Source organism: Tetrao urogallus (assembly GCF_951394365.1).
Source record: "Tetrao urogallus genome assembly, chromosome: 5".
NCBI classification, from domain to species: domain Eukaryota; kingdom Metazoa; phylum Chordata; class Aves; order Galliformes; family Phasianidae; genus Tetrao; species Tetrao urogallus.
The window spans coordinates 7938283-7960135 of record NC_136818.1 but is presented as its reverse complement, the minus strand read 5'-3'; positions in this window follow the sequence as shown (position 1 = coordinate 7960135).

Sequence of the window (21853 nt, the reverse complement as noted above, 5' to 3'; positions counted from 1 at the left end):
ATCAGATGCTGAGCTGTTTCCCCAAGACTAATGCTTAGTTATTGTAATCTATAGTCTATCGTGTTAAATTCTTTACAAAACCTTTGCACCATCACTTCCACCCTGCCTTTAACATTGCACTTTGATTTGCAGGAAGAATGCTTGGAGTTTTATAATTATGGAAAAGCTGAAGGAGATCTCATGCTTTAATTCTTGACATGCTTTTTTCCAATTATATGTATTTTAACAAGAGATATTACCTCCTCTTGCAAAAATTGCCCTTTTTGTTCCCCTTGACCATGATGACTGCACCTGCAGATCCTGAGGAACAACATCAAGCATGGTAGAGTCCAGAAATGCAGAGGGTGGAAGTTCTGGCCCATTCTCTCCAATTGTGTTAGAATTTCAGCACTTGTCTACTAATATTCAAGTTTTCATTAATAACCATGGTTAATCAGTGGTAATGAGATCGTATAATCCTGTTCGGGTGTGGGGAATGTGTTTCATAGTCACAATAATAGGAATGACTGTAAGTTGTCAAATATAGTCTTACATATGTAAAAAGGGTATTGGCCATCTTACTGGTGTGTATGAAACAAGACTTCTATATTTATACTGGTTTGCATTAATGTTTCTCAGCTTCACTCTGCATCTAGTCTTTCCAGCATGAGTATTTCAGCAGAATGGGACTGACTCACACAAGAGTTTTGGTGATGTAGATAGAATTGTTGAAGCCATTTGCACTGTGTACTGACATCTACCGTGCCAATAGCATGTTGGCAGTGTGAGCAGAGCTTACATTTCCAAGTCAGCAGTGATCAAACTCTGATCTCTAGTGAATTGCACTGTGGTTTAAAACCTACCTTTTTAAGTAACTTGGAAACCTGGCAGGACCTGGCAACCGTTTGTAACCCTAGCTAAGACACGAAGCCAAGTTTTGCAGGTGAATCAAAATCATTTGTGCTCCTTTCCATGACCATGAGAAGCTCCAGCCAGAGTGAGGCTGTCTGTCTGTTGGGCTTTGAAAACTGGAGATAAAGGTCCTCTTTTGGTGAAACTTTGCAACTCTATGAATGTTGGGGAAAGTGGAGGTAGAAATATCCTGTAATGTTGGTAGGAATTATTTGGTATATGAATTTCTCTGTGATGTTCCAACAAGTGAATGTCACTGCCATCACATATCTAAAGAAAAAATTTTTGAACATAACTCTGGGCACGCAAGAGCATTAGGACTGTAGACCTCCCTGTGCAGTCAACACTGTTTGCAAACACAGAGAAAGAACAAACGTGTTGGAACCTTTGTTAATTGATCTTCTTTTGGTCTCTAGAAAGAAAAAAGGAAAAAAAAAAAAAAAAAAAGCAGTGGGAATTTGAACAGAATACAATTCAGTTAATGTTTTGCTGGTTCAGCTGCCTGAACCTTCTCTGTAGGTTTGGGGAAGGAGGAAAACTGAGCTTTCTCCTGCTGTGAGGCTGACTGACTGCAGGTCACTCTTTTGTCAGGGTACAAAGGAGAAGCAGGTTACATTACCATATGCTTTTATGCACTTTCCCCAGGATCAGAGGGTGATAACGGGGTTGTCAGAACACCAGTGAGTTGCTCTGAGTGACAGATGAGTTATGGTTTGGATGAAAGCCACAAGAACCAAACTTGTGAACCGACCCTTTCTCTGTTAGGGACTGTTGGGTTCTCCACAAGTAGCTGAAAAACTTAATAGTCTGAATATATGTGAAAGGGAGTGGATTATAACCAGGACACCTCCACCTAAAGGGGGGGTTATATGAAAGAAGGGGACAGACTATTTGTCAGGATCTGTTGTGACAGGACAAGGGGGAATAGTTTCAAACTGAAAGAGGGGGCACTTTAGTCTGGGTATAAGGAGAAATTTTTTTATAATAAGGGTGGTGAGGCACTGGCACAGGTTGCCCAGAGAGGTGGTGGATGCTCCATCCCTGGTCACACTCAAGGTCAGGCTGGATGAGGCTCTGAGAACCTGGTGAAGCTGTGGGTGTCCCTGTTCACTGCAGCGGAGTTGCACTTGATGACTTTTGTGTGTCCCTTCCAACTCTATGATTCTATGAAATGCTGTCAGGATAGAGCTGTACATAGCTACAAACCCACTACACTCAAACACCAAGTGGATCCTTGGCTAGGAACCTGACAAATTGGTTTATAGGACATCAGCTGAGAGTTTGGATGGATTGCATGGCATAAAAGACATTCAGGCTACATAAACATGCATCCTATAGATGTGCAAGTGTGTGAATAGTGTGGATAGACGGAGGACAGAAACAGAAATCCAGCTCGGTAAAAATGTGCAGCATCTCTCAGTAACAAGCTGTAACGTGACATACTCGAGATCCCTGTTACAGATGTACAGCAAAACCTGATTTCCATTTAGGTTTTCTCAATCACTGCTATCTTAACTCCGAGGCTCGTTAAATCAACCCCAGCTGAACTGTGGTACAATGTTACAGTGCAGATCCTGCTGTTCCCCAGTGGGAAGCTAACTTGGACTCAGGAGCTACCATTTAACCTTGGAGTCTCTGAATCAACAAGGCAGTTTCTGCAGAGACACCTGGCAGCATGCGCATTTTATGCTCTAACATGGCTGGTAAATCCTGGGTGGTTAAGTAAACTTAACCTTCATTTATGAAACTTGCGAACCAAAGGGTAAAATGTGCCTTGTGCAAGTAATTACGTAAAGGTCTTAGAGAGTGGAGTTATCACTTAAAGACGCCGGGCATTGCTAATGAGTTGACTGAGAATTGATCTCTCTGTAATTTAGTTATTTATATGCAGTTCCTGTTTTCCATGCTCAGCTATAGGTCAAGCCCACTTTGAACTGCTCAGAGGCCCGCAAGTTTGTCAAGCAAAGTCCCAAAGCCGTGGCACAATGATATTTTAGAAAGGTAAATATTGTCCTGAGGGGCTTTAAAAAGGAGGCAAAGCTGTTTGCTTTCTAGCTGGTTCTTTAAACTGGACAACTGCTTCCTGTTACTAAGGGGTCTCTCAGCAACGTGACTTTGCCTCTGTTAAACAGAAAAGGGCTTCAGGAAAAATGTCAGTGCCACCTTCCAGGTATTTTCATATCCCAGCAATCTGGGTAGGAGCAGCCTTTGGTTTCTGAATAGCAGAATGATTGCACTGTACTGCAAAAGATGTATTGTGGGGTAAAATGGATTCTGGAAGCTCTTGCACTGAGGGAGAGCTCAGGGATGCTCTGCTAGGTAGCTGTCCTCTCCTACAGCTGTCTTTTCTCCCAGGAGAACTTTGGGCACTCAGGATGTTCACCGACCATCTCTAGAGTAGCTACTACTAGCTACTCTAGCATGGGCTTGTGGTTGGACAAGATGATCCTAGTGGTCTTTCCAACCTTAGTGATTCTGTGATTCTATCTGCCTGTATCATCCCTAGATAGATTCAAAGGACAACTATGGGGCATGCTAGTGGTGGTGAAAAGAGTGGAAGGCTCCCAATGATGGATGAAAGTGGCAGGAGAAACTCACAGGGGTATCTCTCTCCTCACCAATCCTTGTCAGCTGGGACCTCACCAAGGGTCCATTCCAAGAGGGAGGTCCTCAAACACGTGGCACCATCTCTTCAAGGAGAACTTTGCTGTCATTTGAACCTCAATAAACCACCCATCCCCTTTTCCTTCAGCAGGCTATGAGTGTCTCCCCTAGGTCTCACCTCAGAGAACCAAGCCCTTTTCTCCATCCCTAGCAGCATCCCAATTGCTTTGCAGGGCAGTGTGCAGGGAGGAAGGCAACCTTCGCCATCTAGTGAGCAACCCTCACCAGCACCTGTGGCTGAAGGAAAGGCTGATCCTTTGCTCCCATGAAAAACCCTTTTTTTCTCCCCTCTGCAAGTAGTTTAGCTAATATATAGAGCATGAAGTTTACAGGTGGTCCATGGCTGTGTTAAGGACGGAAAGAGAAGTCTTAGCGATATTACACTGCAAGCACTCAGAAGAGATTTCATATTTTCTCCCTAGGATGCCCAAATATATGGGGTCCAAATTCCTTCTATTGCAATTCAAGAAAATTCTGATAAATTAGTGCATCTTTGGAGAGTTTCCAAAGGTTGCTGGACATCTGCTGAGAGACATCAATGAGCAGGAGTGAGGGGCTATTGATGGACCCATTCCTGCCTTCCTGTCTGCTTCTTTGTTGCATGTCTCCTATTTTTAATCTAGTCTCCAAAGGAAACCAGGGATTGTGTGATTGCTTTGCACACATCGTCAGTCCCTGCCGATTGCTCAGACAGGCAAGTTTCAACAAGGCTAGGGTATGGAGTAGTCTTCTATCAGGCTCCTTGGTGAAATAAGCAGCCAGGGGAGAGGAAAGGATAACACTGGCTGAAGAAAGAACTGTTGCTCTCCAGGACCATTCGACTCCTGATCTTTCAAATCTGGCTGTGGCAGCTCAGGAGATGGTTCAGGCCAGGCTCTGCACCAGTTCGGTGTCTGAGACCTGAGTAGGGAGTTCTGTGTCTCTTTGGGCATCACAAGTCACAGCCGTCACACTGGTTTGTGATGCTATCAAATTCCAGAGCTGGAAGCTATTTTATAAGGCTTGTGTTAGGAAAATAAGAAGGGATTTTCTTTGCTTTTTATTAAATCTGAAGAACATCATGAATGAGAGCACTGACAAGCCAGAGAATAACTCATTTGCTTTATATGATATAGATCCATCCAGCATCATCTCTGTGCATCTGAGACCCTTCAGAATGAGCTGTTGCAAAGCAGAAGTTTTATCTTGGGCTTAACCCTCCCACTGCTGTAAAACATCTTTTAAGCGTGTCACTGTGGCCCTTTCCAGCATTTATCTTGCGTGTTTCAGGGATCAGGAAAGAGGTCAAGTGTTATCTTGCAGGTTAGGAGATGTTCCCACAGGCAAGGGGCATTCCTGAACAGTGTCAATATTTGGTCGTACACAGAAGATATGAGCAGGAGATAAGAGGGTGCTGAGACACATCCGCTGGAAGGGGCATCTGAGGAGGAGGATGAAGGTGGGGTCAGCGGGCAGAGGATTGCCATAGTATCATGCCACAGTGATGGCACTGCTTTGCAGCTCACCCATGTTTCTCTGTCCATGTCAATAGCAGGTGGAGGAGGCTCTCTGCTCCTTAAAGTAGGAAATAAGCAGCTTGGAAAAAGTCAAAGAAGAAATTCTTGTTAAAACCCAGAGTCCCTGAGCCCCAAACCCAAAAACAACCTACTGCCTCCCAGATGATTAACGGGGAGTCATGAATCCAGCTGATAAGCACAATGTTCCTCGGGATGCAGCAAGGCAGCTGCCCATGTACCCTGCCCAGTAGAAGTATATTATGGTTTTGGACCTAACAGATGCTAAATCCTGCGATATGTCCCCATGACATGAGCAATCTGTTGGCTGTTGCACTGGGAGCCAGATGAGAGCTCAGAGGGCACAGAGGATGGCATGTCAGGGGCTGCTGCAAAGCGTTAATATGGCATTAAAATCTTGGTCAATTTTAACTCATGGGGAGAAATTTCCCTTGGCTCTTCCTTTATCCCTAACAGACCCAGGCTGACGCCCATTAAATACTTGTTATGTAATTGCAGTATATACTGCTTACTTAAACGCCTTCTGCCATCTGATTTATGTGACTGGGCTGTTCATTCCTCTGTTTTCCACCTGTTCACTTGTGCTTCAGAGCACCAGTAAATAGTTTGCAGTTTTTCACCAGAGGGATGACTGCATCCCATAGCAAAACAGCAAAGCAGCAAGTATTCTGAATCTGCTCCTCACCTCACAGTGTAACTTGGGTTTGGGGAGCCCAGCTCCTCCTGAAGCCAAAGTTCAATGTAATGGAAAACTTTGCTAAGGTTTGTTGACAAAGGAATCCTGTCCCCACACCTCGGCCGTGGCTCTGGAGGCACTGAGCTTGATGGGCAATGGCATAGTTTTTCTCAGAAAGCATAAGCAGGCTGGAAAGCTCCTTTTACAGTCCAAACGGATGTTTCCCCAGGCTCGTAAAATGCACAGTTTAAGTAGTAGCTATATTTCTAGGGCTGGTCCCACACCTGCAACAACCTTGTAAATGGTGCTGGGATATATGGCTTTAAGGCTCCTTGTAAAAAATAAGATCAACACAAGATTTACACAGTTTTATGGAATTGTTTTATAAGCTATTTTGACAATGAATCCTGCTATCAAAATCACCTCTGGTGCTAATCATGGAGGAAGCATTTAGCAGGAGCCAACAAAAATCAGCTTAGACCCCTTTGCTAACGAGCAGTGGGGCTGAGCTGAGTGTCTCTGGAAGCCTGGGGCATTGCTCATGCAGCAGCACGTTCTGTGGGGCAGTGGGTGCTGAGTTAGGTGTGTGCTTTGGCACCTTCTCGTCTATTTGGCCCACTTAACTGGTCATTGCCCAGAGAGCTGGTGGATGCTCCATCCCTGGAGACACCCAAGGTCAGGCTGAGCACCCGATGGAGCTGTAGGTGTCTCTGTTCATTGCAGGGGGGTTGAACCAGATGGCCTTTAAGGGTCCCTTGCAACTCAAGCGATTCTGTGATCCTATGATTCTATGATCATACTCGGGCTGATCTCATCCCTCTGTGCGCAAGGGATGCTGAAAGATCTCTGAAAGACTCTGAAGATCTCCTTTGCAGTATGCGATGTGGCCACGAGATGTCTCTTCGAGCCGTCTGTGGCTCCAGCCCCGCAAACCGGCTTGGCTACGTTGGTCGTTCAGGCTAAGGAAGAAAAGGCTGATTGATACCTATGGGTAGTGACATGAACAAGGAGAGAAGCGATAAGTTAGTTGACTAAAGAGAGGGAAAAAGAAGGAAGAGATGAGGGATGGTTACAGGCTGTGACACAACAGAGTTTACTACTGATGGTTTTAGGAAAATACTTGTGGCGTAAAAACTATCGAGTGCATGAGCTCTAATATACAGCAGGTTGAAGACTATAAACTCATCTTTTAATGGTACCTTTTAGGATTCTCTTGAGGTTCTGGACCAGAAAGTCAGAGGTAGTGTGGTTGTTTTGTGAAAAATGTCTTTCAGTTGGCAACGGAGTGCGTCAGATGGATGGTAATACTAAGTAATGTTCAAACAATAATTTCCAGCAGATTATCCCTAGCATCATAAATTGGCAACAGCTACTTGGCAGAAAAGTGACCCTGATCAAAAGCTCGCCTATTATTCTGGACATTATCAAATGACCATTTTCCAGCAGTGAAAGTGCTGGGGGTGATGCCAAGAAAAGATACTCATCAGCCAGTCGTTAGCTGGTTACCATCCCAACTCAGGGCCAGAACCATTTCTGCAAACAAGTGGCAAAATGTTTGCTTGATCTGATAGCTGGAGCCCTTTGTCAGGAGCTCACAATGTGTGAGAATTAAAAAAAAAAAGAGAGAGAAGAGAAGAAAAGCTCTGGCTGTAATGCAACTGGAATGAATGCTTTCCTTGCCTGCTGATCTGAGCAGATTACAGTTCACCTGCTGTGAACTAATCTCCCAGGGAGAGGGTCAGTTGTTTGGATAGTGTTGCTAATGGAAGGCAAAACCTTTCTGCACGTTCCCTCCTTCAGCACAGGGTCTGTTTAGGAGATGAGTCAGTCTGGGTTATTCATCAACTTAGTTAGGGGCTATCCACCCAAGTTCACAAGTACCTCTAAAGCGCTTTACAATTACAGGAAATTATAGCTAGGAGCTAATGTTAAAACACAGTCATCCTCTCACTTTTCTGACAGGAGAGGCAAAGTGTCAGATTCGTGGCCTGCATTATTTCATTATGTTGGAGAAAATACGTGGGAGGAATTGATTCCCTCCCTCTCATCTCTTCTTTGTGGATCCGAGCCCTCTGATGCTGGGGGATATTTCCCTGCAGGAGGAGATGAGCTGATGTTGCAGGAGCCTTTCTGCTGATAGCACTGAGATCCTGGCTTGATGAAGAAAGCCAAATCAGAGCAGTGCTGTGGCACAAAGCATTTGCAGCCTGCCTGGTCCACTGGATGCTGTGGATGAAATTCCATCAGTCCCAGACCAGCAGATGGGATTTCTAAAACTTCCTGAAAGGAGGTTGTAGTGAGATGGGAGCAGGCCTCTTCTCCCAGGTAACAATGATAGAACAAGAGGGAATGGCCTCAAGTTGCACCAGGCAGGGTTCAGGCTGGATGCTTGGAAAAATTTCTCCTCGGGAGGAGTTGTAATGCAGTGGCACAGGCTGCCCAGAGAGGTGGTGGGATCACCATCCCTAGAGTGTTCAGGAACCATGGGGATGTGGCACTGAAGGACACGGTCAGTGGGCATGGTGGGGTGGGATGGGGTTGGAATGGATGATCTTAGAGGATGATCTCTTCCAACATCAATGATTCTATGATTTTGTGATACCATCAGAAAAAGCATCAAGTGTTTGCTCTCTCTGTATCTCTGTGTCTGCCCAGTTTTTAGGGAAAACATAGTCACTGCAAGAGTGTAATATTTCTTTCATGCTTCAGGTGCCACTGTCCCTAGAGTCACTCATGTAAGGGTTTGAAGTTTTCTGCTGCAGCATGGACTCTGTTAGCACCTTTGTGTTAATAACAAAATAACCAGGATGAGATTCCCAACCTGTCAAGTCGAGTTGATAGCAATCCTGAAGCCCTGAGCCCAGCAGGTGCCTTTGTGTTGGCTTCACTGGGCCTTGGTACCAACCACCATGCAAGATCACAGGCTGCTGTGCCAATAAGCAGCAATTATTGCTGTAATATGACCACATAAATCCTCAAACACCACTAAACCCCATCTTTATGAGCAACAAAATGCTTTAATTTCTGCAGCAGTCTCTAGATGGCACTATGGCAGTAGAAGTTTTACAAAGGAGACTTTGAAGGGAACGGTCCAGGAGTCTGCTGGGTCCTCCCTTCTGCTGCACTGCTCTGGGCTGGGAGGGAAAGAAATCGCACCATTTTTTTAGTACTCCACAATCAATCAGAGCAAGTCAACTCATTATTTCATTTTTTTTTTTTGTTTGCTTTCTTGGGGCTTAGAAATAGTTTATGATCTGGAGGAGATTCATTCCTTACGGTGTTTCTGTGTACAGGTGGTGCCCTGCCTTGTAAGTGGAAGTAGAGCAGAGATGGATATGTTTCACCTTCATCATCCTTTACACGTTTTTCAGAGACTTTTCCCCACAGGGAAGGATTTCTGTATGCTTCCTAACTCACATCAGGTTTTCAGGTGTGATTCTTCAAGCATCCAATGCCTCTCTGTGACTTTCCCACTTAAACCACCAAGAGTGTAGAGATACACTGAGGTCTGAATTGCCCCACAATAAAATTGGCATCATTAGACCCTGGTGGAAAAAGCTATTTTCTTCAAGGCAAAAAGTTTGGTGGCAAATCATACTAATAAGCTTTTTAATAGCAAAGAGAGACAATACTTAAAGAGCTAGCACGGAGAAGATGACAGTGTCACAGGGAGTGCACAAATAACAGGGTGGCATTTCATTTTCAGTTTACATATGGTTTTATGTAATTGCAGCATTATTATTGCATCTATCAGAAAATTGCTTGTGCTCCTGCCAGAGCAATGCTAATGTGCTGTGGGTTGAAGCTAGCTTCATTGTCTTGCTTGTCAAAAGTTGTTTGACTTTTCAGTAGTTGGGCTCAAGGGATATGTTCCCTCAAAACAATGAATTGTTTTAATTCTTCCCTAATTTTTTTTTTTTTAAAGTAATCTTAATTTATGGCTGTTAATATCTGTGCTGGGTGAAGCAAGGGCCTTTAGCCATGCAGATGGGCAGGCCTGCTGCAGAGCGCCTGCTCTTGAGACCTTTCCATGCTGAGATGCAACAGAGCTATGGGATTAAATTAATGGTGCCTTCCCACTGCTGGCCTTCTGAACTGCCTACATGTTAGGAGCAGGCAACAAGCTATTACTGTTATTATTAAAGAAGTGTAGTGCTATAAGACAATCTCTTTCTCACTTCCATTGAATGGTTCCAGTCTGGGACATAAGGAGGATGTTTTGGTGATCGATACATTAGGGGGGCTTTCCATTAAGTGATAAGTGAAACCAAGGGAGGAAATTATGCTTTGTACTAAAAATCCATTTAGCCATTGGATCACAGCATCACGAGAATAAAGAAGGGTTGTCTTAGCTTTCAGCTGGCCAGAAAATGCCAGTTGGAAGACAACAGGAGGCTCCCTTTCACAATGTAAGAGTCCTTTTTTCCCCGGATGAAGGGAGCATTTCTGCCTGCAGCCTCCTGCTGCTTTTGTGTGTTTCATTCTTCTTTCTGGACCAAAATACTCGTGTAAAAAGGCAGAAAACAAATCTGATTGCACATAAGATAAATAAGTCTTGCTGTATATTAGTGCAGCATTCATATGAAATAATTTTGGAGTGCTTATTTTGTTGCTTTCGCTGTAACCTGGAGTGATTTTGTTTCAACAGCTAAGCCTTATCCTTACACGAGCGAACAGTTTGTAGGGGAAATTAATATCACATCTACCACTGATAGCCAAAATGATATATAATGAGATGCAGACTGCAGTGCAGATCATGTCTGGGTCTGACCTGTGGCAGCCGCAGTCTTAAATCTGAACATGTGAGGATGCAGATGCTGAAATCTGCTGCAGTTCCCACTTCTATGGTGCAAATGAAAAATGGGAGAGGTAGAGGCTAACGGCTGTCTGCAGGGCAGTGCGCTGAAGATTCGAACTTACTGACAGGGTGGGTGATCCCTGTGCTTTGCTCATCCATTGCTCACTTCATCCCTCAGCCTCTGGGCAGCCCCTCTGCTGCTCCTGTGCTCAGCAGTGCTTGTTGGCCTGCCTGCAGCTGAAAGAACACCACCTCAACTACCCTTCTGCTGAAGTTAGGCTTGAAGAACGCTATGGTTTTGGAGAAGAGGATCATTCATTTTCTATTATTTTTGCAAAGGACAATGTGTGCTTGGGATTTCTCTTCATGTAGCCTTCAACTATAAACTTAGCACAAGTTCTTTTCCAAGCCACCCAGTTATGCTAGTCTGATGTCAGAGCACACTCACATGAGGATATTTTGTCTACAGGACAGTGTAATCCTTAAGCTAGAAGCAGAAAGGTTTAGTTGAGAACTAATTGTCTTTCAGAGCTGTAATACCTAACAGCAAAGTAAGACTTCCTAGCAAATCTTTTTAGTGATGTTGAAAATTTTCTCAAGAATCTGTAGTTCCTGAGGGCTGTTGTTTTTGTGAGGTTTTCTTCATTTGCCATCTTGTAGAAGATGCCTCTCTCATCAGTCTGCCCTGAACAATCTGAGGGCTGATTGGTGCCAGCATGAGGATTTCCATACAAGCTGGGATGACTCAAGTCAGTCTTCTCTTAAGCTTCTCTTAAGCTCCCTTAGACACTAATACTGATGTGTTTTCTAACATACAGAACTGCTACACATGAAGTACTCAATAGCTGTTGGCACCACCAGCTCGTTAGGGTTAGACTGTGACCATTTATCATGGTATTTGCTTTGCTGTCCTCACTGTGCCTGGACCAGAAGAAGGGACCACGTATGTTTTTTAACCTACTCTCTTTCTTTAACCTTTCTCTCTTCTCTCCCACCTGTTGCTGTCTTCTAGCTGACAGAATCAGTGGGTTAATTCAAGGAGAGCCATTTAATCCATAGATAAAACTTCTCGTCGTCTTTCATGGGAAGGCAACGATTCCCGTGGCAGTGAAACAGAAAAGCTTGTGGTCCAGAAAATGAGAGATGTAGCCAAAGACAGGACTTTGGATCTGTTTTTTGTTTGTTTGTTTTTGACAGACTCCCTCCTTTCTCCTTGAATATACCAGTAAGAAAATAATCAAATTTTCAGCAAGAATTTTCCATCATTTTTTGTCAGAAATTCAGGTGTAGATACAGTGATATAGAGCATCTGTGGGACCTGTTGTAGCAAAGCTGTCGGAACAAGACAGGCATCCTCTGAGTTTTGTAAGATTTCCTGACCTCTAAGCCAAGCCTGAGTGGGTTTTGCACTCCCTCAGCCTTTCCCAACTGGGATCAGAAAGTAATATGTTTTCATAGGGGCAGCAGACAGCATGAAATGGGTTTGAGCTGAGCTTTGGTCATGCTTCAACTCCACCTACCCCCAGAGAGAGGCTAACCCACACTGGCTTTGCAAAAAAACCCAGCTTTTTAAAGGAATCTTTTACTAATGAGTTCATTCACCCCAAGAGAAAGCAATCTGCAGAGCTGGGCACTATCTTTTATCTGTCCTTGGAGCCCACCAGCAAAGCACACAATCACTCCCAAAGCAAACACATTCCAGCGAGGCTACCAGCAGATGAAAAAGCAGACTCTGTTGGCATGGATGAGGTTATTGCTTGAGAAAAGATTGCAGGATTGGACCCCTAAGGAGTGAAAGCTGAGCAGAAGACAAGGCTGACAGGACGTACTCTGCAATTCCTCTGTGTCTACTACCTGCTGAATGGCCTGCTTACATCTCACTCTTGCTTTTTTATGAAATGATCCGTATGTTTCCATCACCAAAATAGGTTTATTTTGAATGGTAACAGCAGTTGTGCCATAGTTGAAATAGATGTTCTAGAAGCACGTAGGTAGGAGGCTCTAGGCATGGCACCAGCCCACTGGAAGAAATTACAGGTAAAAGAGAGTACAATTTATTTACATGAAGCTGGACATGGCATCTCATTTCACCTAATAAAGAGGACAGGAGGCTGCAGACCTCTTCATCTTCATCTTCAAACACTGCATCTTACACACAGTCCCAGGCTTTTACAACAAACCAAAATCTGGTGATCTCTGGCATGCACTGTGCATGCCGCAAGATGTGAATAATAGCATAAATACATTCCTGTCAGCTTGCTTATGGCCATTTCTCATAGTATCTTGGAACAGCAATATAAGACCACACTGAATATGAAGTTTCAATGATTAGCCAATGGTTTCTAGTACTGTGATTATGGTTTAACCAAAGATTATTACTTTGTGCAGCCCAGCACTTCAGCAATATTATTATCAAATTATCACGCTGTATTGACATTTTGCTCTATACAGCAATTGCATTCAAGATAATGTTTGCTAACAAAAGATGAAGTTGAGGTCTTCAGTGGTCTGAAGGAAGGAAGGAGTACAATAGGTTTGATTTGGATAGAAACTGTTCATTGAAAATTACTCTAAATTACCGGTCTTGTAAGTTCAGAGAAGGGAGGTGCAAGCGAACTACAAAATAGTGATATCAGCAACATCAGCAACATTTTGATCTAGAATATAAATGGTTTTTTTCCACATTCATTGACATTTCAACTTTTCTGCAGTTTACTAATGAAAGATGCATTATAATACCTGAGACATATATGTAGGTGATTTTTTTATTGCCATTTGCTGAGTGTCTCAGGATCTAACTATGATGCAATTCTCACAAAAAGAAGTTGTATGAAAGATGATGAGGTGATCTAATGATAGAAAACTGCATGTTTTGCCATGAGAGAACTCCAGGTAGATCCATCAGGACAAGTATTTTAAGTGAGGATTATGGCCCATTCTGTACCTGATCCATTTCCTCACTTGCCTGGCAAGTTCTGCCATAATACATCTGTAGCAGAAATGTTGAGTCATGGCCTGAAACAGTGATGGAGCACCTGGTGGGAAGGCAGTGCCAACCAAAGGAGCTCAGGTGTGTGGAATATACCTGAATGAGTGAAGGGGTGGAAACCTTATTTAGGGGTTGGTGGTGGAGGTAAAGGTATCTTGTTGGAGATCCCTGTGTACTTGGGGCCTTCTAAATGTAAGTATTTTTTTTTCCTTTTTCTTTATTTGTTTCTGTGTTTATGGCTGCTGTGTTTGGGCTTGTTCTCATTTGCTGTAGCCTAAGTCTGTGCCACTCTGAAATTACTGCTGCTTTCCATCGCTTTATAGCATTACAACACACCAGTCATATTGGAGATATTTTGCCCAGCCACATCAAACACCAGAGCTGCACAGCCATTGAATATTGGTCAGCTGAGGTTAGACTTGGTTCTTCTTAAAAATGATTTTGAAATTGGACACGCCTCGTAGGAAGCGTACTACGAAATGTCTTTGCAGGCATCACAAATAATTGCATTCTCTAGTCAGAGCTCTGTCTCAACTGGGATAAAGCACAACAACACCAGTTAAGCACAGGATACAAGCTAGAGATGCAGGGCTAAAGGAAGAGTCAGTCTGGGTGGCAGCATTGACAAAAGGCAGTTTGGGCGATCAGCTTTCAGGCAGCACACACTAGATGAACTGAATCCCATTGTGCGTGTGTTTGAAGAAAGAAAGTAAGGGGACAAAGTATTACGTGCACTAGCTTTATGCTTTCTGAAACATTTCATCTCCTGTGGTTGGGGATACCAGTGCTCCTGCAGTGCTTGAGTAAACGTTGTGACAGCAACCACTCCTGGGTTGAGCCACTTGGCTGGTTCTGCACAGGGAGACCACTGAGTGGTGAACTGTTAGGTCAGCCTTGTCTGAGAAAATACCTTTAAAAACACTTCTTTCTTTCCTAATCATCTAGGCTATTTCTAAACTTTCTGGGCAAATTTAACATATTCCGCTTTTATGGGAATGGCTTCTTTAAATGTTAAACACAAATGGTGCCCTTTGGTGCTTTCAATTCACTGTCTTTGCAGTAATTCGTGCCAAAGAAAAGGAGGCAGGGGAGCTCTTATGAAGCTGTATTAATTGAAATAAATGAGCCATGCTTCTGAGAACAGAGGACCATAGAGGAAGGGCTGCCTTTTGAGTCCTACTCCCAGAACTGTCCCTTGTGTTTTCAGGCATGTCATAAAATCCCTGTCCACCTCATTTTCCCACCTTATTATGATGAGGCTGGGGTTGTTTCTTTACCTGACACCTCTGGGTGTTGTGAAGTCTAACTCAATGCTTCAAGAGTGCTAGGAAGAACTGGAATTTTATTTTTAAAGCCACAGCAATCTCTAGCCTTTCCCATACAGTGTTGTTTATGAGCATACTTTCATTAGTGCCTCATTTTTTTATTATTTTTTTTTTCCTTTCATTTTGAGTCTGGAAAAATATGTTGAAAACCATTTCTTTGATGCCTATGGGAGAAATCAAGCTTCTTGAAGGGTGGGAGCATGGGGAGGCTGTGGAGCTATGAGGTCAGCTCTCTGAACCCACAGACAGTTATGGAAAGTCTCCCACTGGCTTTAGGCTAAACCCAAGCCTGTGACTTTTTTTTCCCCCTACTCTTTTCTTTGTGTGTCTTGGTTCAGAGAAGGGGTAAGGTGAAAAAGGCACACACAGAAATATGTGGCTGCTCCCTTCCTTCTCTCCGAAGATCATTTCCATCCATCCAACTTCTTTCCCAGATATGATATAATGTGCTTCTGTGACTAATATCTAGGCAGGAGAGAAAAATTATTTTCAACGTTCAAAAGAAACATAAACCAGCATACTTACGAGTGTTTTTTCTCTTCTTTGCCTCTGAAGGGCTAGAGTTTTATTATTCCTCTTGACTGCATGCTGAGATAGGCTCTGTTTGAGCCTACTGCTGGCAGCGTGCTGTAGAGTCTCCAAAACTGGTATGCATTTCTGTCTCCATGTCTGAGTCTTCCATTAACACCAACATTTTAGTGCTATTTTGCCCTCCCTTCAAGTCACTGCTCTTGGGTAACAGTGACACAGAAAGGTTGAGTTTTCAAGGAATTTTGAGGTATTATGAAGAGAAACCAAGAACTTTGCTCATTATGATGGGCTTTCTATGTCTTTATAGAGCCCTGCTCAGCCATGGTGATGGGAACAAGCACTGGTGGGTCTTCATCAAACCTACAGTGGTAGAGAACCAAGTCCTATCTCTATCCCAGATTCTGTATATGCAGCAGGAAAGAAATGTCTCCAGCCCAACTCTGTTTGCATTCATTGATTCGACAGAATTGGCCACAAGTAGGGCCAAGAAAAAAACACTTGGATCTTCTTGAAATATTTGCATTTCTCTCTGGAGGAAATGCAGCAGCAGGATGGAATCACTGCGTGGGTTGGATCCTGCCCTCAGGGCAATGCTTGACTTGTGCACAGCCAGAAAACACAACTAGCTTGGTCCAACATACAACTATACAACTGTTGCTATTGTGCTTGCAGTACAGGCATCTGAACTAATTTGTCTTCAAGTAGATCCTTCTGCCTGAGCAATGATATCACAACCTCTGCATCCACTTTCGGTCTGGACCACTGCTAAGGGAGAACAATTTCTGGCATGTTTCTTGAAGTGCTTGCTTCCTGCAATATGAATGGAGACAGTTGTTCAAGAAAGTTGGGTAGGTGTGTTTGTCTTTTCTCTCTTCTGAGAGATATTTTTTTGCCAGTGCAAAGTAGAAGATGAAAATGCTCCCATTAAAAATGAGGTGAATGCACAAGCTAACTTGAGTGGGTGGAAGGACTTCACACAGAATGAAGCTGGGGACAAACCTGTCCTTGCCAAGATAAACAGCTGCAGCAATTTCCATAAAGCTAAAGGGCCCTGCTGCATTGCTATTCAAATAATTCACCCACATAGTGCTATCTGGGGCTGTGTATCCATCATGTTATAATTAAAATCAATGGATTTCATCTGTAGAAATAAAGGTGCATTGTAAGTCATGCGAGAGGACAGGAGAACTGATATCATTAGGACAACAAACTGATATTCCTTCGGACAATAAAAATATGGGTATGTGCAAATCAAAGCAGAAAGCTCCCACTTTCCTTCCTACATCTGTCTTTCATTTGCTTTGCCTTGCTCTGCCTGTTGTTGATGTTCTCTTGGTCCCTTTGTTCAAGCTGCCTCTCATTCCAAGAAGGCAGAGAGCACCAGGTGTGAATGAGAGCTGTGAGCGTGAACTCACTGTTGCTGTTATTATTGTTATCATTCCTCTGGAAATCGGTTTGATGGAGATTTGGCTCTGTGTAATTTGTTCTGCTGGTTTAACCTAGTCTACATGAAATGTGGAAGTACAATAAAGTGAAGAGCTTTGGATGGTGGCTTTCACCCAAAGGTGCAACCTGATCTAATAAATGCTGGTGTGCTTTGGAGAAAGGTGTATAAGCTATGGATTTGGACGTGCTGCTTGAATGCCTTAGGTGTCCAGAATGCGATGCAAAGCCCATTTCAGTCAGTGGAAGGTCTCTGCTTGCATGTTGGCTCCAGTTCTCATTGCAGCTGCACACACAATGCAGTTTACTGGGTGTTAAACCTGGAGAGAGGGCAGAATGCTTTGTGAGCTTTATGGGCTGTTAGGCAGGCACAGGTTAACTCAAAGATGGACCCATTGGGGTTTTGAGTCCTGACTCCTTTTCACATCTGCAAAATACGGGGGCAGTGCCAGGACTGAAAGCCTTGAGGTGCTTCCCATTGACCTCAAATCCGCACAGTGGTGCTCTTGAGATATTCCTGCACTGACCAAAGCATGTCCTTGACACATAAAGTCCATGAGCTGGTGCAAGGTGAGGCATCTGGCTGCCAAGCTGCAAGAGGGACTGGCACTGTGCGTTTGTGCTTCTATTACTATCTGCCCTTCCAATACCCAGCGCCTGAAACTCACTCTTTAAATGCACAAAGAGATATTACAAGGCTCCTATTTAAAATGAGAAAAACAGTCTGTTAAAAAAGCTAATATAGAATCTGTAATGCTCAATAAAAAGTTTGTGTTTTACGGTTTAAGACCCCAGTGAAAATAAGTATTAAATATTCCCACCATCCAGCTATTTAGCAGCCTAGACTCATACTACTTTTTCTTCCTTTACTATTGTTCCATTACTGGCAGCAGACTTACGGTGTCTGGTTATTTTTGTCTTTGGACAACTCGTGATTTTTGCAGTTCCTCTGGCTCTACCTGTACATCCAACAGGACTCTCGTCATTTAATATATGTCTAAGCGGTTCCGTCTGCTCCAGTTGAGTCCTTGCAAATGCTACAGAGCTCCTTTCTGAAGCTGTGTTAGGTGGCTGTATCTTTGGGAATGATCTTGGAAAAGTCAGCAGCAGCAGGCACAGTCTGCCATAACCTTAAGATAAACCCCTGCTTTCTCCCTGCTTGATATATTGTTCCTTCCCACCAATAATTCCAAGCTCCTATGCCTTCATTCAGTAGTGATTAAATACACAGGCAATGATGTGTGCTGTCTGTAGGCCACGTTGTATCTTCATTTCTAGCATGACAGTAGTTGAGTGATCGCAGCCTACTGGAACTGCACCTTGGCTAGCAATTCTTAGGATTGCTTGCATAGGGTGAGGGGTTTTGAGTGCAGCAGTTTCTAGGGGTTTCATGAGAATAAGCAGGAAAGCTCTATTAGTGAAGGGTGAGATAATAAGATCAATTATTAAAAAAAATATTGGGGTAGAGGGGAAACTTCCAAAGGCCAAAGCTCTCTTGGGAATACTTTTCACCCATTTAAATGCTTTTCAGGAAGAGGGAAGCAACAGTACTCTTTAATTTAAGTCCAAGCTGGTTAAAAAGAAAGAAGCTGTATATGGAGAGCTAGATATATATGGTAGCAGTCTGTGTTGGATACTTCTGCACTGCTCTGCAGAGGGCAGCTGTCCTTATCTTGAACAAAGGAACAGGGTAGGTCCTGGGTATCTATGGCTGAGTGTTACAGCATTTTGTAATAGGTGGCTCAGAAAAGCCATTTATACACATTGGAAGTCAATTAGAGGGGTCTATTCTCTGCACTTGAGAAATTTCTGGGAGTTCATAAACTGAGAAGATTGGAAACTGCTGAGCACAATGAGATGTGGGCTCACACTGAGGCTGTGTGCAGCTGAACAGTTTCCCAGCCCCAGCTGCAAGGGGAGCACTTGTGGGTGGCACTCCAGATTTGGACCTGGGAAGCACTGATCCCAAAGATGTGCTGCTGGGCAGCAGTGTGGTTACTGAGCTGCTCTACAAGGAAGGCAGCAGCCTGCTCTGAGTCTTTCTTATCTCAGCTTCCCCTCTTTCCAGTGCAAATCTATTAACAGGAAAATCTCAAGTTAGAGGAAAAAGCTGCAGTTACAGTCTGGGAGTATAGAGAGAGGTCAGAGTAAGGAGAAGCTTACGCAAAAGTCACTGCTGGGCTGGTATCTGGCTGTGCTGACTGAAGGGTTGGATTGGGTTTAGGCCTGTGGCTGGGCAGGATGCTTCAGAGTGAAAAGACTTGGCTGGAGGAGATGGGCTGGGGCTATGTGGCAGTGTGTCATGGGGTATAGTTAGGGCCGTGGCTGGGCCATAGGGATTGGTTGGGAGAATTGGGATGGGGATTGCCTGGTATTTCAAGAGGTGGAATCTTTTGTACCCTGCTTTCTTGATTGCCCTTTTTGCTCAATGGCAATCCCTTCCTGTGCCATGGTTAGTTCAGTTCTAACTATCTCAAGTGCCTGTGCCTCACACTACATTTCCTGGTGGTGGATGTTTCTAAAACAGCTTTGCTAGTGGAATCTTCTGAATTACAGTGTGTTAAAGAGCAAATAATTTTTTACGTAATTAAGAACCAAACAATAATTCTGTGATCAGCAAAAAGCCTGCAAGGTCAGCTGCAAGGCAGAATGCAGAGAACAGAAAGGATATGCCATCAGGAAATCTCTGTATCTTGGTTGGGCTTCTAACTGCCAGGCATTGGGACAGCAATGCCAACACTGCTCCAAACCCTTGACGTAGAAGAGGAAAACAGGGCTCTCAGATCCTTTATGGACCATGCAGAGCATTTCTCCAGCTCACACCCAGACATGCAGAGGTTAACCAAGTGTTTTCTCCCAACTGACAAGGACCAGAGGCTGAGACTGCTTCAGAATGACTCCTTGCACACCAGGTGAAGCAATTTTTTCACATACAAAAAGGTAACGGTGAGATTCTCCACATCTCTGCCCAAATGAATGTAACAAACCCAAGTTATTTTAAGAGGACCCTTCCCCAGAATACAATTTCTCCATCCAGTGCTGGTATTGGAAAAATCTTAAAATTGGATGTTCCCATTTTTTTTTCAGTGCTACCATACCTTTAGTGTAGAAGAAAGAACTTAGACATACAAGATTCTTGTGCTACGGATTTATAATAACTTTTTATTAATATATTATGCTACAAAAATATTTTGACAAAATAATATTAGAAAGCATCTTTTTATTACACTCTTCAAAACAGTTCACAAAAGCAGGAGGCGGAACAGGAAAAAATATTTGAAATACATTTGAATCAAAAACTGACAAACATGCAATTTAAAATTCAGTGTGAGCATGAATATACAGGGCAGTTAATCATTCCTGTAAATGAGAAATGTGGATTACTACTTGGCAAGATCTTGCTGTAGCTAGATTAAGGTGCCTCCCGAAGAGCTTGATGCAGGAAAGTCTGCATTTAGGTTGGGACAAAGCACACATGTGCACCCACAAACACTCGTACAGACACTCAAGCCCATGAGCTCAAAATTAGGAAGCTGGCTCTCTGCTCCAATTAAACCAAAACAGGCTGAAGCTGAAATCTTGCATGCTATGTTGATCACTCTGCAGATAAAGCAAGCCCCTGTGCTTTTTGGATATAAAATAGAAATGTCTTACAGTACTGCGCGAAGTTAGGAGTGATAACTGTGATAACCACTATGGCACTTTGGTTTCTCTGACTTAAAGGTATGATGGGAAACTCCTCTCTAACAGTGATATATGTAAGGACTGATTGGGATTTATCATTCTACTAATCAATGCACTGAGCATGGTGCTCTTTCCCTCTGTCTCTCATCATTGTATATTGAAGACAAACATACAGCTCTGTACCTTGGGTGTTCCTAAATTATGCTGGAGATTGGAGGAATGGGAAGTTCAACAGAGTAGACTTTTGACACCTGTATGAAGCATAGTTACTATAAATCATTTCATTTATTTCTGGAAGAAGTATTGCATTATTCAACAGCCCAAGGGATTGCAGAGAAACTGCATCAGTCATAAAATACAACATACCTTCTGTCGCAGCTTACTGACTGGTTCTTCAAGTGGAGATGCATGTTAATACAGCATCTGTAGTTAAACATTGGCAAGAGAAACACTGAAACAATTACAGAGTGGAAGTCAGTCCTGTTGCTGGTGGTATGGTATATTTACTGGGACAATAGCTAGGTAGAAAACAACATTCCTTTCTAATATAACCACTACACATACTTTGAATTGCAGTAGAGTCAGTTGCAGCTGAGTTGATAAGGTGAATCACACAAACATTCAACTGTGGGCCCAACAGTGTGGAACATTTGTGTACCTGTTTGCTAGACACTGAATTACTCTCTTGATTGTGTTTCTTACAAGTAAATGCTATCATCAGTATTTGCTGTCTTACATAGTGTGGATTATATTTATTTTTAAAACCCTCTCTCCTGGAATCTGTCACTGGAAATCTGAGTTTTCATCAGAAAGAGATAAAGCAGTTGGATCCTCACTCTCTGAGAAATCCACTGAATAAAAGTGAAGCCCCGTGAAGCTGGTAGTCAGTATTACTTCCAGAACATGCATCAAATCTGATATACACTATAAAATCGCATGGAATAAAAACATGATCCAATGTGCATAGATCTGTGCCAATACACCAGTACTGATGTATTTCAATTAATACTGAGCTAGTGTAGCTGATTAATAAATAACCTGTTTTATTAATCACAGTGAGGGTCTCATTTTCTAGTACTGCGATCCTTACTTGCCAAGGATTTTAAAAAGAATAACAAGTTACCCAAAGTCATAGCTTAGGGAAGACAAAGTAAGAAATACTTGGTCAGCAAACTACACCAAAGCCATTCAGCTGGGGTTCCTGAGCTAGTATCTGTGAGAAGCATCTTCTCTTAAACTTATTGCAAGTGGTTTCTTCTTCCCTAGCCAGGGGTGATGGTGTGAGCTGGCAGAAGGGTGCTGGCTCCAAGCCCAGCAGATACCTTGCTTGGACACCTG